This window comes from Mastigoproctus giganteus, chromosome 9 (assembly GCF_048544385.1).
Source record: "Mastigoproctus giganteus isolate SK-2022 chromosome 9, ASM4854438v1, whole genome shotgun sequence".
Lineage (NCBI taxonomy): Eukaryota > Metazoa > Arthropoda > Arachnida > Uropygi > Thelyphonidae > Mastigoproctus > Mastigoproctus giganteus.
Genome location: NC_143583.1, coordinates 8,953,604 through 8,965,885, shown reverse-complemented (window position 1 = coordinate 8,965,885; position 12,282 = coordinate 8,953,604). Strand labels below are relative to the sequence as shown.

Here is a 12,282-nt window from a genome sequence, read left to right as displayed (position 1 = left end):
GGACCTACGAACTGAGTTTTGATCACCTGAGAATAATTAAGCGATGTTTTATACTTTTTTCTTGCAAGAGGTGCTATTTCGTAAATCTTCCGCTCACAAGGGAAATTACACAACAATAGTTCGTCCCATTTCCAACTGTAAGATGTCATTGAAACGTATGTCGAAAGTATTATTTCTTAGGTTTTTTATTGTTGTATTAAGTCATCGTTTAAAGTAATGATCGTTTTTCCCTCTTTTTAATAAATAAAAATACTTCTGCGATCATACATATACAAAGTATATGTATGATCGCAGAAGTTTGCATACTTTGCATACATTGCATACTTTGTATAAGCAGAAATCGACTCTGCCAGAAGGAATGGACAGGAAAATCTGCATAAGGAATTGTGATGTCCATCCACATAAATTATTAGCATGTCAAGCTGCTTAGGCTTTAGAAAGCTTAACTTGTTGGTTGTTGCCCTGACGGAGGAATCTATAAAACTGTGAACGAATGACCACCTAAGATCATGCAATACCTTTAATACACGTAAATGTGTTAAAGGCATTGCGCACCTTCCGATGTTCGATATGTTCAGCTGAATAACTTTGAAAGGGATCGGATCATTTGGTTGTCAAGAGCTGGATGATCAACGCGGCAAGTCGTTGTTATCGTCTAACTGGAGTTTCCCCAGGCTAACTTCTAGAACTGCCATCTATCTAAATTAGCATAGAAATATTCCGTTCGATGTTCGAACGGAATATTTCTATGCTAATTCTGTTCGAAATATTACGCAAATTTGACAAAACATTAATTAAAAAAAAAACGGTAAACTGCAGTCATTATCAATCCACTGCAGGATGGACGCCTCTCAACGATTCATGTTGAGGGAAATGACCATAATCTGCCACGCTGGTCCAGTTTGGGTTGGCAGATCGACCGTATTTTGGCAGTCAGAGGCTTGAACTCTGGTCTAGTCAAAGAGCTTGTGCTACTGCACTCTCGCTCATGACCACGACAACGGAGACATTCTAATTGGAGTTCGTTCTGTAATGTTGCTCACTTTGTTATGCAGTACTGAAGATGTGGTAAAGTCGCATCTTAAGTACTGGATACAGGTCTGAAGGACTCATTTTAGGAAAGATGCAGAACTGCTGGAAGTAGAACAGAGAAGGGCAACGAGATTGGTGAGTGGACCAGTGGAATGCTCTTTCTAGAAAAAGCTTCAGTTCTGCAAATTACAGCGTCTGGAGACTAGGTACCTGCAGGTGATCTGATTTAGGTGTATAAGGCCTTGAATGGGTTGAGCAGTCTCAATTCTGATGGTATTCTTCCTCTCGCTCAGATTACGAACCTGATGGGGCATAAATTCAAATTGAGGAAAGACAGTTGTAGAATAGATGTGGCGAAATTTACATTTAGCCAGAGGTAGTTGATTGCTGGAACAAACTTCCATCTGTTGTTCTGGAAGTTGATAATTTAAATAAATTGAAGTAGAAACCGAAACCGGAGGGAATGGATAGTGGAATGGGAAATTTTTTTTTTTTTGGCTGATGCTGCATAACCTTGCTTTCTTGCATCTGTTAAATATGAAATAAGAAAAGCCACTAGAGTTAGTTTTAATATTTCATGAAATATCGATATTCAGAATTTAAAAAAATATATATCAAAGTGAATTTTAAAAATTGCTAATTTTTTGGATTCAAGTCCAAACACCTTGAATGCAAAGAAAATGGGATGTAAGAACCACTCCGATACTGAGTATGTATAATAAAGCATACCCTTTGTAAATTCATACAGAATCCTGTTCAATAGGAATTCTTATTCTTGCAAAAAAAATTCCAAGATTTTTAACTATAAATGTAAATATTCTGATTGTGAGGTTCAACAGTTAAATATTCATATTTTTTTGTTTTGTGTCCATAGGCTGAAATATAAGCGCTGAATATAAAATTTAACTCTATAAGACAAATGTTTCTGGAGAAATGCAAAAATATTTACCGCAACTATTAAGTGATCGTCATCGACTTATTTCTTTTATTAAGATCATTCTGTTAAATACAAATAATATCATATAACTGAAATCGTATCAATATGTGTAGTTTCGGTTTTACCGAGATACTTCACGTGCTGAATACATTTCAACACGACCTTATAAAACAAATCTTCTCTGGTCATTTAAAAAGAAATATGCTGTCTCTATCTAAGTTGTTGACGAAATAATTTAAGGAGAATTATTAATTAATCAGTGATGAAACACGAATGAATTATTTCTTTTTTTATATTTTGAATCTTAAATTTCAACCAGAATTTCACTTTCCCGAAACTTCCTCATATCTGACAATTTTTACAAAATGCCAGCCAAAATCCCTTCTGCATTCTCTGATATGTTTATCTCTCATTCAACCGTGATATTACATTTTTCATTATTATGATGATGAATGCAATTAATTTAAGAATTAATAAAGTGAACATCGTTTCAAATCCAGTGCTTTTGTCTGCAGCTGCTTTCCCATTTAAATTTTATCTGCCAAGTTCCAGAACGAGCGAAACTTGAACTGAGAGAATTTCTGATATTGGCTTGCGGTACCCAACTCCAAGCGCTTTATCCAGTTACTGCTGTTAGTCTGTACGTCGAACACACGCTAATCTAAATTAGGATTTGCAATTAGTAGACGAGAGAGGGCGTAAATTTTTCACGAAGGTTAGGAAGAGTGTAGTTGTTAATACTGAGATTAAGTTTTCATCTACTTCCGTGCAAAATAAACTCGATTATCGCCTTGATAATTTCACTCCAATGAATCCTGCCTTCCAGGGACGTCGAATAATTTGATTTGACGAAGCGGTAACAATTTAGCATAAATTTGCTGAACCGACTTTGAAATCTTCATTGCAGTTCAATCCTTAGCTTAAACCCTCGTCGCCTCTTGTTGAATATTTATGCGTCTTGGCAGCTTGTTGCTAAAGTTTTAAATACGAATAAATTCATTACATAGTTTTATGCAGTTTTCTTGCAGAACTTTATATTTACGCTCTGGAGACGGTCAGATATAATCTCTGGGAATTGATAACCAACCTGGCAAACGAAGCGTTCTCCACAAACAGAACCAAACAACCGGAATGGTTGCGGCAGAGGCCGCCACAATCGATGAAAATTAAGCAATGCAGCACGAAACTTCCAATACTCCACACGAGCGTGGTGTTAAGACTTTAAAATCCTCGCAAGTAACGCGCTTTTAAATACTAATTGAGCAATTCGAGGGAATTTTCGACGAGAGAGGGGACTGAACGCTACTCATCAGATATTTGTGCGAGGAAACATCATTAATGTCAGCCACTTTGGATATTAACTCTGTTTCTGTGTTCAACTGAGGAAAAATTAAAATAATTTCGTTCAAATCTTGTTAAACAAACGCAGTATGAAGTTATATAAATGTAAATAACTGACCAGTTTCTCAATTGCTATATTATTTGGCTAAATTGCCTTGTTTAAAGGAGAAACATATAAATTAAACATATAAATTAAAATCTCTCTCTCTCTCTCTCTCCCCATTTCCCCCACCTCTTTCCATGATAGACTAATGGTACCAATATAATTTCCCAACCGTTTCGAATCGTTCATATACGATTGCGTATAAGAATATAATTTTTTTTTTACGAAAATGTTCTCTATCTGTACAAAGAGACAAACGGGTTTATAACAACCTGATTTACGTTTTGCTGTTTTTTGTTATTTGTATAAAGAATGTTAATGTTATGATGAACAGTATATTTAATCTTTAAAAGACTGTTATCCGTAAAACTCTTCCACGCTGAAAAAAAAGCCCATAAAAATAATCATTATTCCAGGTTGTTACCTAATGAGTTGACGTTCAATTCCCTACTTGACCTTAATATGTATGTATGTATCTTATGTGTGGGCGGTTCCTAGAACAGAGGGCAACAACTCCGACTCGCGTCACTGTGAACATGCAGATGTTCACAGTGACGGGCCAGTTGTGTGCTTAAAAACTGGCCATGTGGCTACCCAGAAGCAGCAATCACCATGACAACCGCTTCCAGTTGTTCGTCCCTAAACACGGGAACGTAGGCCAAGTTATAGTAACTGGTCTTCTCTGCCTTAGGATCAGAATCGAGGTTGAGTTAGAGACTGAGGATTTTGGTCGGAATTTTCTTTTTTGATTCTTAAAGTAAGACCTCGGAGAAAAACATACTGATCAAGGGGTAGGGTCCCGACAATCACCTGAATGGCTGCTGTGGGACCGTCCGGCTGATTCTATGGGTGGAGAGTAGCGTTGCACGTTACATTGAAATTAGTTGGTCTCTCATTTTGATGAGTTCTACTAGATGGAGCCGTGCTCCCGACGCATAGGAAATGACTGGGTGTAATACTGCATTATAGTAAAGAGAGAGCGTCCGTCTAGAAAGTCCCCACTCGTTTCTTGCGATACTTATAATGTAAGCGGAGACTTTTTTTCCTTTTGAGCTGAGGCGAAGAAGGTGGTGACAGTTGCTTGAGTTACAGTAGAAAGTTGAATGCCAAAGACCTTAACTTCTGTGCGTGTAGCACAGTGGTATCGTCACCGGGTGGAAAAGGCCCGGGTACGAATCCTGTCGATGATGAAGCGAGGAACTTTAATGGGCTTTTTCCGGCCTGTGGTTCAGGCAAGCAACTGGTTTTGTTTTTTTTTTTTAGTCCAGCAGAACAGACAAATCAACCAGAAACACACGTGATTTACAGAAACAAATGCGGGTTTATGTAATAAATTACGAGTGATCCTAATATAATAATATAATAACAAAGACCTTAGTTTGGGACGGTTATCTAAGGTGCAGCTTACTCTTAAAGGCATCAATTTGGTTCTTTTCGGGTTTATAGTCTGTTTGTTAAGTAATGATCATGATTATTTCATCGATTTGCATTGATTTCAATAGCCTGCCGGGAGTTACCAGAAGCCACAATCGTAAGGTCATCACCAAAAGCCGCAATCTTGTTATGCTATTTTCAAAATTGCGGAAAAGCCAATCGTGAAGTATCATGTTCCCCCAGAACTTAACCCTAGGGGCACCTTCGAAAAACAGGTCTCGTGATTGCAAGAAATTTGGACTTGACTAGCACTGTGCAATCAGATAAGTAATTATGGATACGTTTATGAGTTGGTAGGGGCAGCGAGAGGAACGGAGACGCTTCAGAACACTGTCCTACCAAACTGTGAAGGTGCCCTCAAAGTCTACAAAGATAGCTAATCCGAATTTGGATTCTGAATTGTCAATTTGGTGTCGTTCAAGGATTTTTCCGAAATTTGCAAGGAGAGAAATTGGGTGGTAGGAGCGAGGATCAGTTGGCGGTTTGTGTCGCATTATTAGTAAAATGCAAGAGGGCAGTTTTCTGGGGATTAAGGGCCTTCCAAGACACGTTTATTATAGAGCAGATGTAAGTACAGAAGTCTTAACTTGAAGAGGCGAAGAATGAAGACGTATTCAATCAGGTCCATTTCTATACATTTTTGGTATTAATTTTTTGAGGAGAGATTCAACTCCTGTAAAGTAAATGTTCAGTGATGTCTACAGAATCATACTTGCTGTTTGCTGCTCTTATAGGCAGGAGTTCGGAAAGCTCCTCTACAGGATTATCAGGTAGGTTTAACTTGTCATGGATAAGGTGGACAGAGTCATGCCAGTTGGAGGTTTCACAAGAGTTGTCATCTACAGAGGAGAAATGTCTGCGGTAAAAGTTTTATCCCCGATATTTTATAAAGGATTAGAATTTCCTGAATCTTTAAAAAAAATTGGCTTTCTTCCTGTTTCAATGGGTTTGGTGTAATAATTTTTTTTTTTTTTTTTTGCTGATGTATTCACTGTGGAGTTATTCTACTTCAGGGGAGACCAATAGCAATGCCGTTGCTAGTGGCGATGAGCTCGGAAAGACTTGCGAATTGGTGAGTTCACTCTTGTACCAGGAGCAGACATTGGACCGGATGGATTTATTCTCGGCTGATTTATAGGAAGTGTTGATTACCGAGCTTTATAGAGTGTCAACCAGCTCAATGTCAGCAAAAGAATTATATTGGCTTAGTTTGCTTTGTGGGAAATATGTAACAATGAGATTTTAAAATACTGGCCAATCAATGTTATTGGTGGAGAACAGAACAAAGTCAGGCATGCTGGTCGCGTTACTAGTTTTAGAGGGGTTTAAATTCAGGCAAAAGAGGATGACTCTGTGATCACTCTGGGGTCCAATTAGGAATAATATTGCAGTCGGCAACCAGGGGACTGATGTATTTGGTGGACAAATTAATATAAATATTTGATTCACTTGGAGGTTAATCATAAAGCCTTCGAGGAATAGGCCACGAGTATTTGCATCAGGGCTAAACCAGAATTGTGATTTAGCTCGATATCCAAGGCAATCAGCAAAGACCCCGAGCCGAGAGAGTTGAATAAAAATTCCAAATAGTTTAGTGTGTGTCACTGAATTCACAGAGGGAGGGCAGTAAAGTGAAAGAAAGACCAGGAGGAGCAAGTGATGTGAACACAGGTTGCAAATCTCTTACAAAGATCGTGGGCGACAAGGACGTCCAAGTCGCTGATAAGGACCGCAGTACAAGTCTTCGGGCCATCTGGAACTGGCTGGATGATCCTTATTTGCAAGGAAAATCCCATAATTTTGGATGACTGACCAAGTTGAATTTCAGTAGCGAGGGAATCCTGAATGACAATAATGTCTACAGAGTGCTCCTCAGCTGCGAGAAGGGTTTCATCGGCAACAGTGCGTGACCTCTGGCCGTTGATTTGCATGGTATGACTTGGGCTTCCATGGTAAAGAGCTTGACTGGAGAGTATTTCCTTAGTGGTATTGGTAGTAGATTTAGGATTCACCGTCCTTTCCCGTATACAAGCGCTAACGCATGTTGGTAAGCCGGATATGAGACGTCTCTCGCTTACGACTTTTGCATTTTACGCCTTTTGGCCGTTCGTCATGTCCGCAGGATGGAGAGCTATGGGTCCTAGACTGGGAGGTGTGTCCATAGCCCAAGCACAGGAAATACTTGGTTACCACAGTGAAAGGACGAAACCTGTGAGCGTTGCAGCCAAGGGAGATTCTGTCAGACTACAAGATATTCTTATATATCCGGGGTGTAGAGCTGATTACTTTATGCTCCGTTGAATTGGATTTTGATTTAGTGGCGAATCTAAAAATTGTTTCTGCCTTTACTTCATCCAAAATGAATCTGAAGTCTAGCAGGTTCTTAAGGTGAAGGTCCTGAAGAACTTCATTTGAGAAGTTCTTCAGAAGTTGCATCATAAATCAGTATCGATGGGTTTGCCTTCTTATAGGGAGTAACAGACACTCCAGCGGAAGTAAGAGAGTTTTGATGGGGGAATGGTGCCAAGTTCCTCCTGTATAGCAGCTTACAGTATTATTTCACGATTTCTGTTGCTCTAAATGACTTGACCTTTATGATCTTATAGTCGTTCTTAAGGATACTGGTCACTAACTTTTTAACTACGAGACCATAAAGGGAATTCCAAGTCTTTCTGAAATTCGAGGCTAGAAACAATAACATTGTCAAGCGCAGTGGAGGTTTTGACTGGGGGTGTAGTTTTGGGGTCCAGACGCGGGGTTGGAACAGAAAGACTAGTCGTTCAACCTTGTGTGTCAACCAGGCCATGCTCGAAAGCCACAGAATGCAAGTGTGCTTCATTTCGCGAGTAATAATCACCCCGAATTAGTTCTTGAACAAAGTATTTCAAATGTGGTCTTACACAGTTGCCTTGGGAGTATGACCTTTTAAACACCAGGGATCACTGCTTCCCTGCCCCAAACCCCATGGAAATGCAACCTTTTCTACTGTACGGCCTTGAACAAAACAGGACTACAATCCTGTTCCCATTGGAGGAAGTGCTGTTCCAGTGGGCAGCAGTAATAAATGAGTCAATCTACATTTTTTTTTTTTTTTTTTTTTTTTTTTTACCATTGATTATTCCATGTGAACCCCTTGATATGGTGGACTATTTAGCCGCTTTCATGAATTTGTGGGGGGTTCTATTCTTTAATCTTATTTAATATTATATTCTTATTTGTTTGTTTCTTGTTTTTATTTTGTTTTGTTCCCTTAAGTGTGTTTGCCCACTTTATCTTATTTCCCCCACTTACGCATCTGACCATGCTTTACAGGAGAATTCCAGGCTCAAGGGAACTTCTCAATTATTTATAATTCCCTTCGGAAAGGCTGAGTGTTCAAGAATGACAAACAACACACACATTAATATATAACAAAACATAGTTTATTTACACAACATGAAAATTATCAACTCTCAGGCACATACTATTATTATTCAATTTTTCCTATGTAGTTTCAGTTATATATATATGCAATTACGTACATTGGTTTACTCTAGCAAGGTTATCCTCTTCTAAAGAACACAATCAATATCATTACAGAAAATTGCCATAGTTTCTTCTTCTTTACACATGATCCATAAATACTTAAGAGGTTTAGTTAACATCCCTTTTATACAACCTATGTAAATCAAATTCTTACCCTGTAACTGATTTAGGAATTTCGCTCTTCTGACTTATTTAGTGCCCCTTTTTGTCTCGGAGATTATAATATCACAAACTTCTCTAATTAGGATAAATCATACATTTGATATAAATTTCTGGACTAATGCTTGTCCCAGTTACATTTAGAAGGCTACCTCTTACTCTGTGTCTCCTTACCCTTCCCTTCCAAAATATATCATACATATATTTCAGACAATAACTTAATACCAAATATCCAATTTTCTCTTCTTTGCCTTCCTACAAATGTCTAATTATACAATAATCAAAGTCATTACTATCATTAAACACCCGTATTTTCTCAATTTACTTAGTTATACCTGTCAAATTACAATTATTATCTAATTTATCTTTACTTTATGTGTATAAGTTATATATAAATATATATATACATACCTCACAGTATCCTTCTAAACTTCCACTAATCTGCTATTAAGGTTCCTACAGTCCTTTAGGGGTAAATGAGAATACTATATGCTAGTCACTTACTTAATTCTTCGAATCGAGCTCCTCTGTTTTGGGGGCTTCAGCTCCTTGTTGGGACTGGCATCATAATATGTCAAAGGCATTCATCTCCGGACTTCTAGCGGAATTTTTTGTGCGGGTCACAATTCTGGTACTCTGCTGAATTTATTGTTCTATCTGGACTGGACGGGACTGGCATCATCATATGTCAAGGGCATTCATCTTCGGACTTCCAACGGAATTTTCGTGCGGGTCACAATTCTGGTACTCTGCTGATCTTACTGTTCTATCTGGAGTGGACTGGCACTTAGCGGTATGATCATACTCCGTCGTTTCGGGGACTGCTATCTTTCCTGGCGGCCTTTCTCCACCTTATACTACTTCCATTCGCCACTTTATCGAGCTACTAATTCCGAGTTATCGCTCCTCTCTCTCGAGCTACTGATTCTGCGGATTTCGCTCCCTTTCCCTCCACCTTATTAAAACCTTTCACAAGGAAAAACTCAAAGGGTGTAACCCTCGTTTTTCCGTTCCACCTATTAAGAACTCTTTCAAGAAGAAAACTTCCCAGGGCGCTACCCCTCTCTTTTCCCACCACGACCAAACACTCAATTGTTAACTGACACATATTTCCTACCACAACAGAACCCTCAACTGTCCATGTTACTAACTCATCTTCGCAAAACACTCCCAAATTCTCAACTGTGTGTCCTCTTGACTGCGCGCACTCTCTTTTTGTTTCTCTAAATTCAGCAACGCCCCTCATAATTCAGGCTCGTCTTTGTTCCGAGTTTACCCAATCTTCTCCTTTTTACCAAACTTTCATTTTTTTCTATTTGTGCATTTTAACTTTTCTCAGGCTTGTCCCTTCAGAGCTCATTTTAATAAATTTGAAAATTTTCCCAGGCAGTCCGCTGCTTTGAAGTTCGCCATCTTCGCCACCCCTGGTTAAACTAGCGGATTTATTTTACACGATCTACCAAACTTGCCATCGCCGACAGCCAGACGCCAGATTAATTTCTAATCCGAGCAATTTTGACCCGTATTTACTACCTGTGTCTTGACCAGATGTCACCGATCAAAGAAATGTCCGACAAAATTCAGTCTACTGCCCTTTGTTCTTTCAGAGCCTTAATTATTCATACATACTCGCCAGTAGTCTCTGCTACCGTTCCCGTTGTTATGGTTGTTCTGCGCACTGGGAACCGAAACGCACCCCTTCATTGCCATTAGCATTTGTTTACCGCTCCCTTTCTATAATTTAACCTTGTCTAATTTTAATCCTTTGCGAGTGACCAACCTTAGTAATATTAGTGACTGGTAATGTTTGCTGTCCCATATTGCTATTTCATAAGCTTTACTTTAAATAAATCTCACTTTTTATAAAATATTATATCTGTAAGATTTTAGATCTTACAAATTGAAACAGTTTATGGGCAGATAAGAAGGCTCTCTCGTGAAATAACTAGAGAGACCCTAATTGATGTCATCAATAAACTACCCAACAAAGCCACTGTAGGTCCAGATGGTTTCCCACTCTTTATTATCACAATTTGCAGCCCATATATAGTCGACCTTCTCCTTCACCTTTTCCGACAAATTCTGCAATCTGGAATAGTTCCTTCAATTTGGAAAACCTACCATGTTAAGCCCATTCCAAAGATCAAGAAACCCAAATCTCCTAAAGACCTGCGACCAATATCCATCAGTTGTTCTTTATTCAAAATTTTTGAAAAAGTAATTCAGCCAACAATTGCCCAGCATTGCTTTGCAGACAGGCCTGAGTACCTGCATACCGTTCTACAAAGGAGATCGACAACTACCAATCTTCTTGATACCCTCTTCAGAATTCAGCGCACCCTTAACAACAAATCACAGGTTGATATCATATTCCTCGACATAAAATCGGCTTATGACAGAATACACCTCCCAGCTCTTTTTACCATTCTGAAACACTACTTCGGCCTGGCAGATACCTTACTTCAAATTTTGAAGTCTATTTTACTTCCTAGACATCTGTCTGTGACCCACAATGACTTTCAGGTAACTATTGACGTCTCAAGAGGCACTCCACAAGGAAGTGTACTGTCAGCTATCCTGTTTGCAGCCGTTTTGGAGCATTTCCTTGCTCAGAATCCGAACTTTGTCTCTTATGCCGACGATCTGAAGTTCTACGTGAGCTCAGATCATAGTCATCAGATTGATCATATCAACGAACAAGCTTCTAGGCAGATATTAAGCTTGGAAAGTTATCTTGCCACAATTGGGCTGCATCTGAGCCCTTCCAAATCAGCGCAACTGACGATAACCAAGAAGAAAGTCAAAAATGATATCCAAATCTTTGTTAGTGGGGAACCGGTGCAAAAGGTGACCTCTCATACTGATCTTGGCCTCACCTGGGATGTTGGACTCACTTTTCAGCCTCACTTTGCCAGGGTGAGGCGGAAGACGTACGCTGCTCTTTGGGCAGTGCGTCAAGAGCTCGTTGGTATTCATCAGCCAGCGCTGCTTGTTCGGCACATCCTGAGGTGTATTACGCCGATTCCTCTCTATGCTTCAGAAATTTGGTCATCTGCCCCTGCCTCATACCTTCAGAAGTATCTCAGTTTAGAGTACTGGTTGCTTAGATGGATGAACAGGGTGGTAGGCCACCCCCTAACTATCTCCAGATCTATCCTACAAGCAAATCTGGGCACCACTCCCTGGAGACATATCATCATGACAAAAAATGTCTTCACGCTTGCACGGCTTATAATGAGGCGAATTGATGCTCCATCGGTATCCACATTAATACTCCTGTCTCCCTCTACGTCTTATGCTGTCAAACATTGATTCCCTGAGGAACATGTTTCCAGCCAATTGTCTTCGGATCTTCAATAAATTTAGGATCCACCCTGATAGGTTCTGTGAAGACAAGCCTTACAGGAAGGAAATCCTCAAGAACTGCTACTAGATAATGAAATTATAATACTCCCCTGCTTCTGGACATGACAGACTGTTTTTTTTTTTTTATTTTGTATATTACTGTATATTTTGTATATTATTGTATATTTAATCCTGTAAATGTCTCGGGTCGAGCACGCATGTACTCTTGTTTATTGTGCATGTGTTCCTCGCACCTTAGTCTATAAATATTCACACCGTTCTGGCACAGAGCCGTCCCAGGGTGACCCAAGGTTTCTTGGAAAATAAACTGATTTAATAAATAATAAATAAATAAATTTTTAAACAGAGCACAAAGTGATTTTGATGCTGGCTGTGCATGGAAAGT

At 39.2% G+C, this 12,282-nt stretch overlaps 1 protein-coding gene across 1 annotated transcript in view; it reads left to right on the top strand.

The window, feature by feature from the left end:
- LOC150080046 (uncharacterized) overlaps positions 1-12,282 on the top strand; it is a 525,991-nt gene that overhangs the window by 313,427 nt on the left and 200,282 nt on the right. The gene's annotated exons all lie outside the window — the stretch shown is intronic.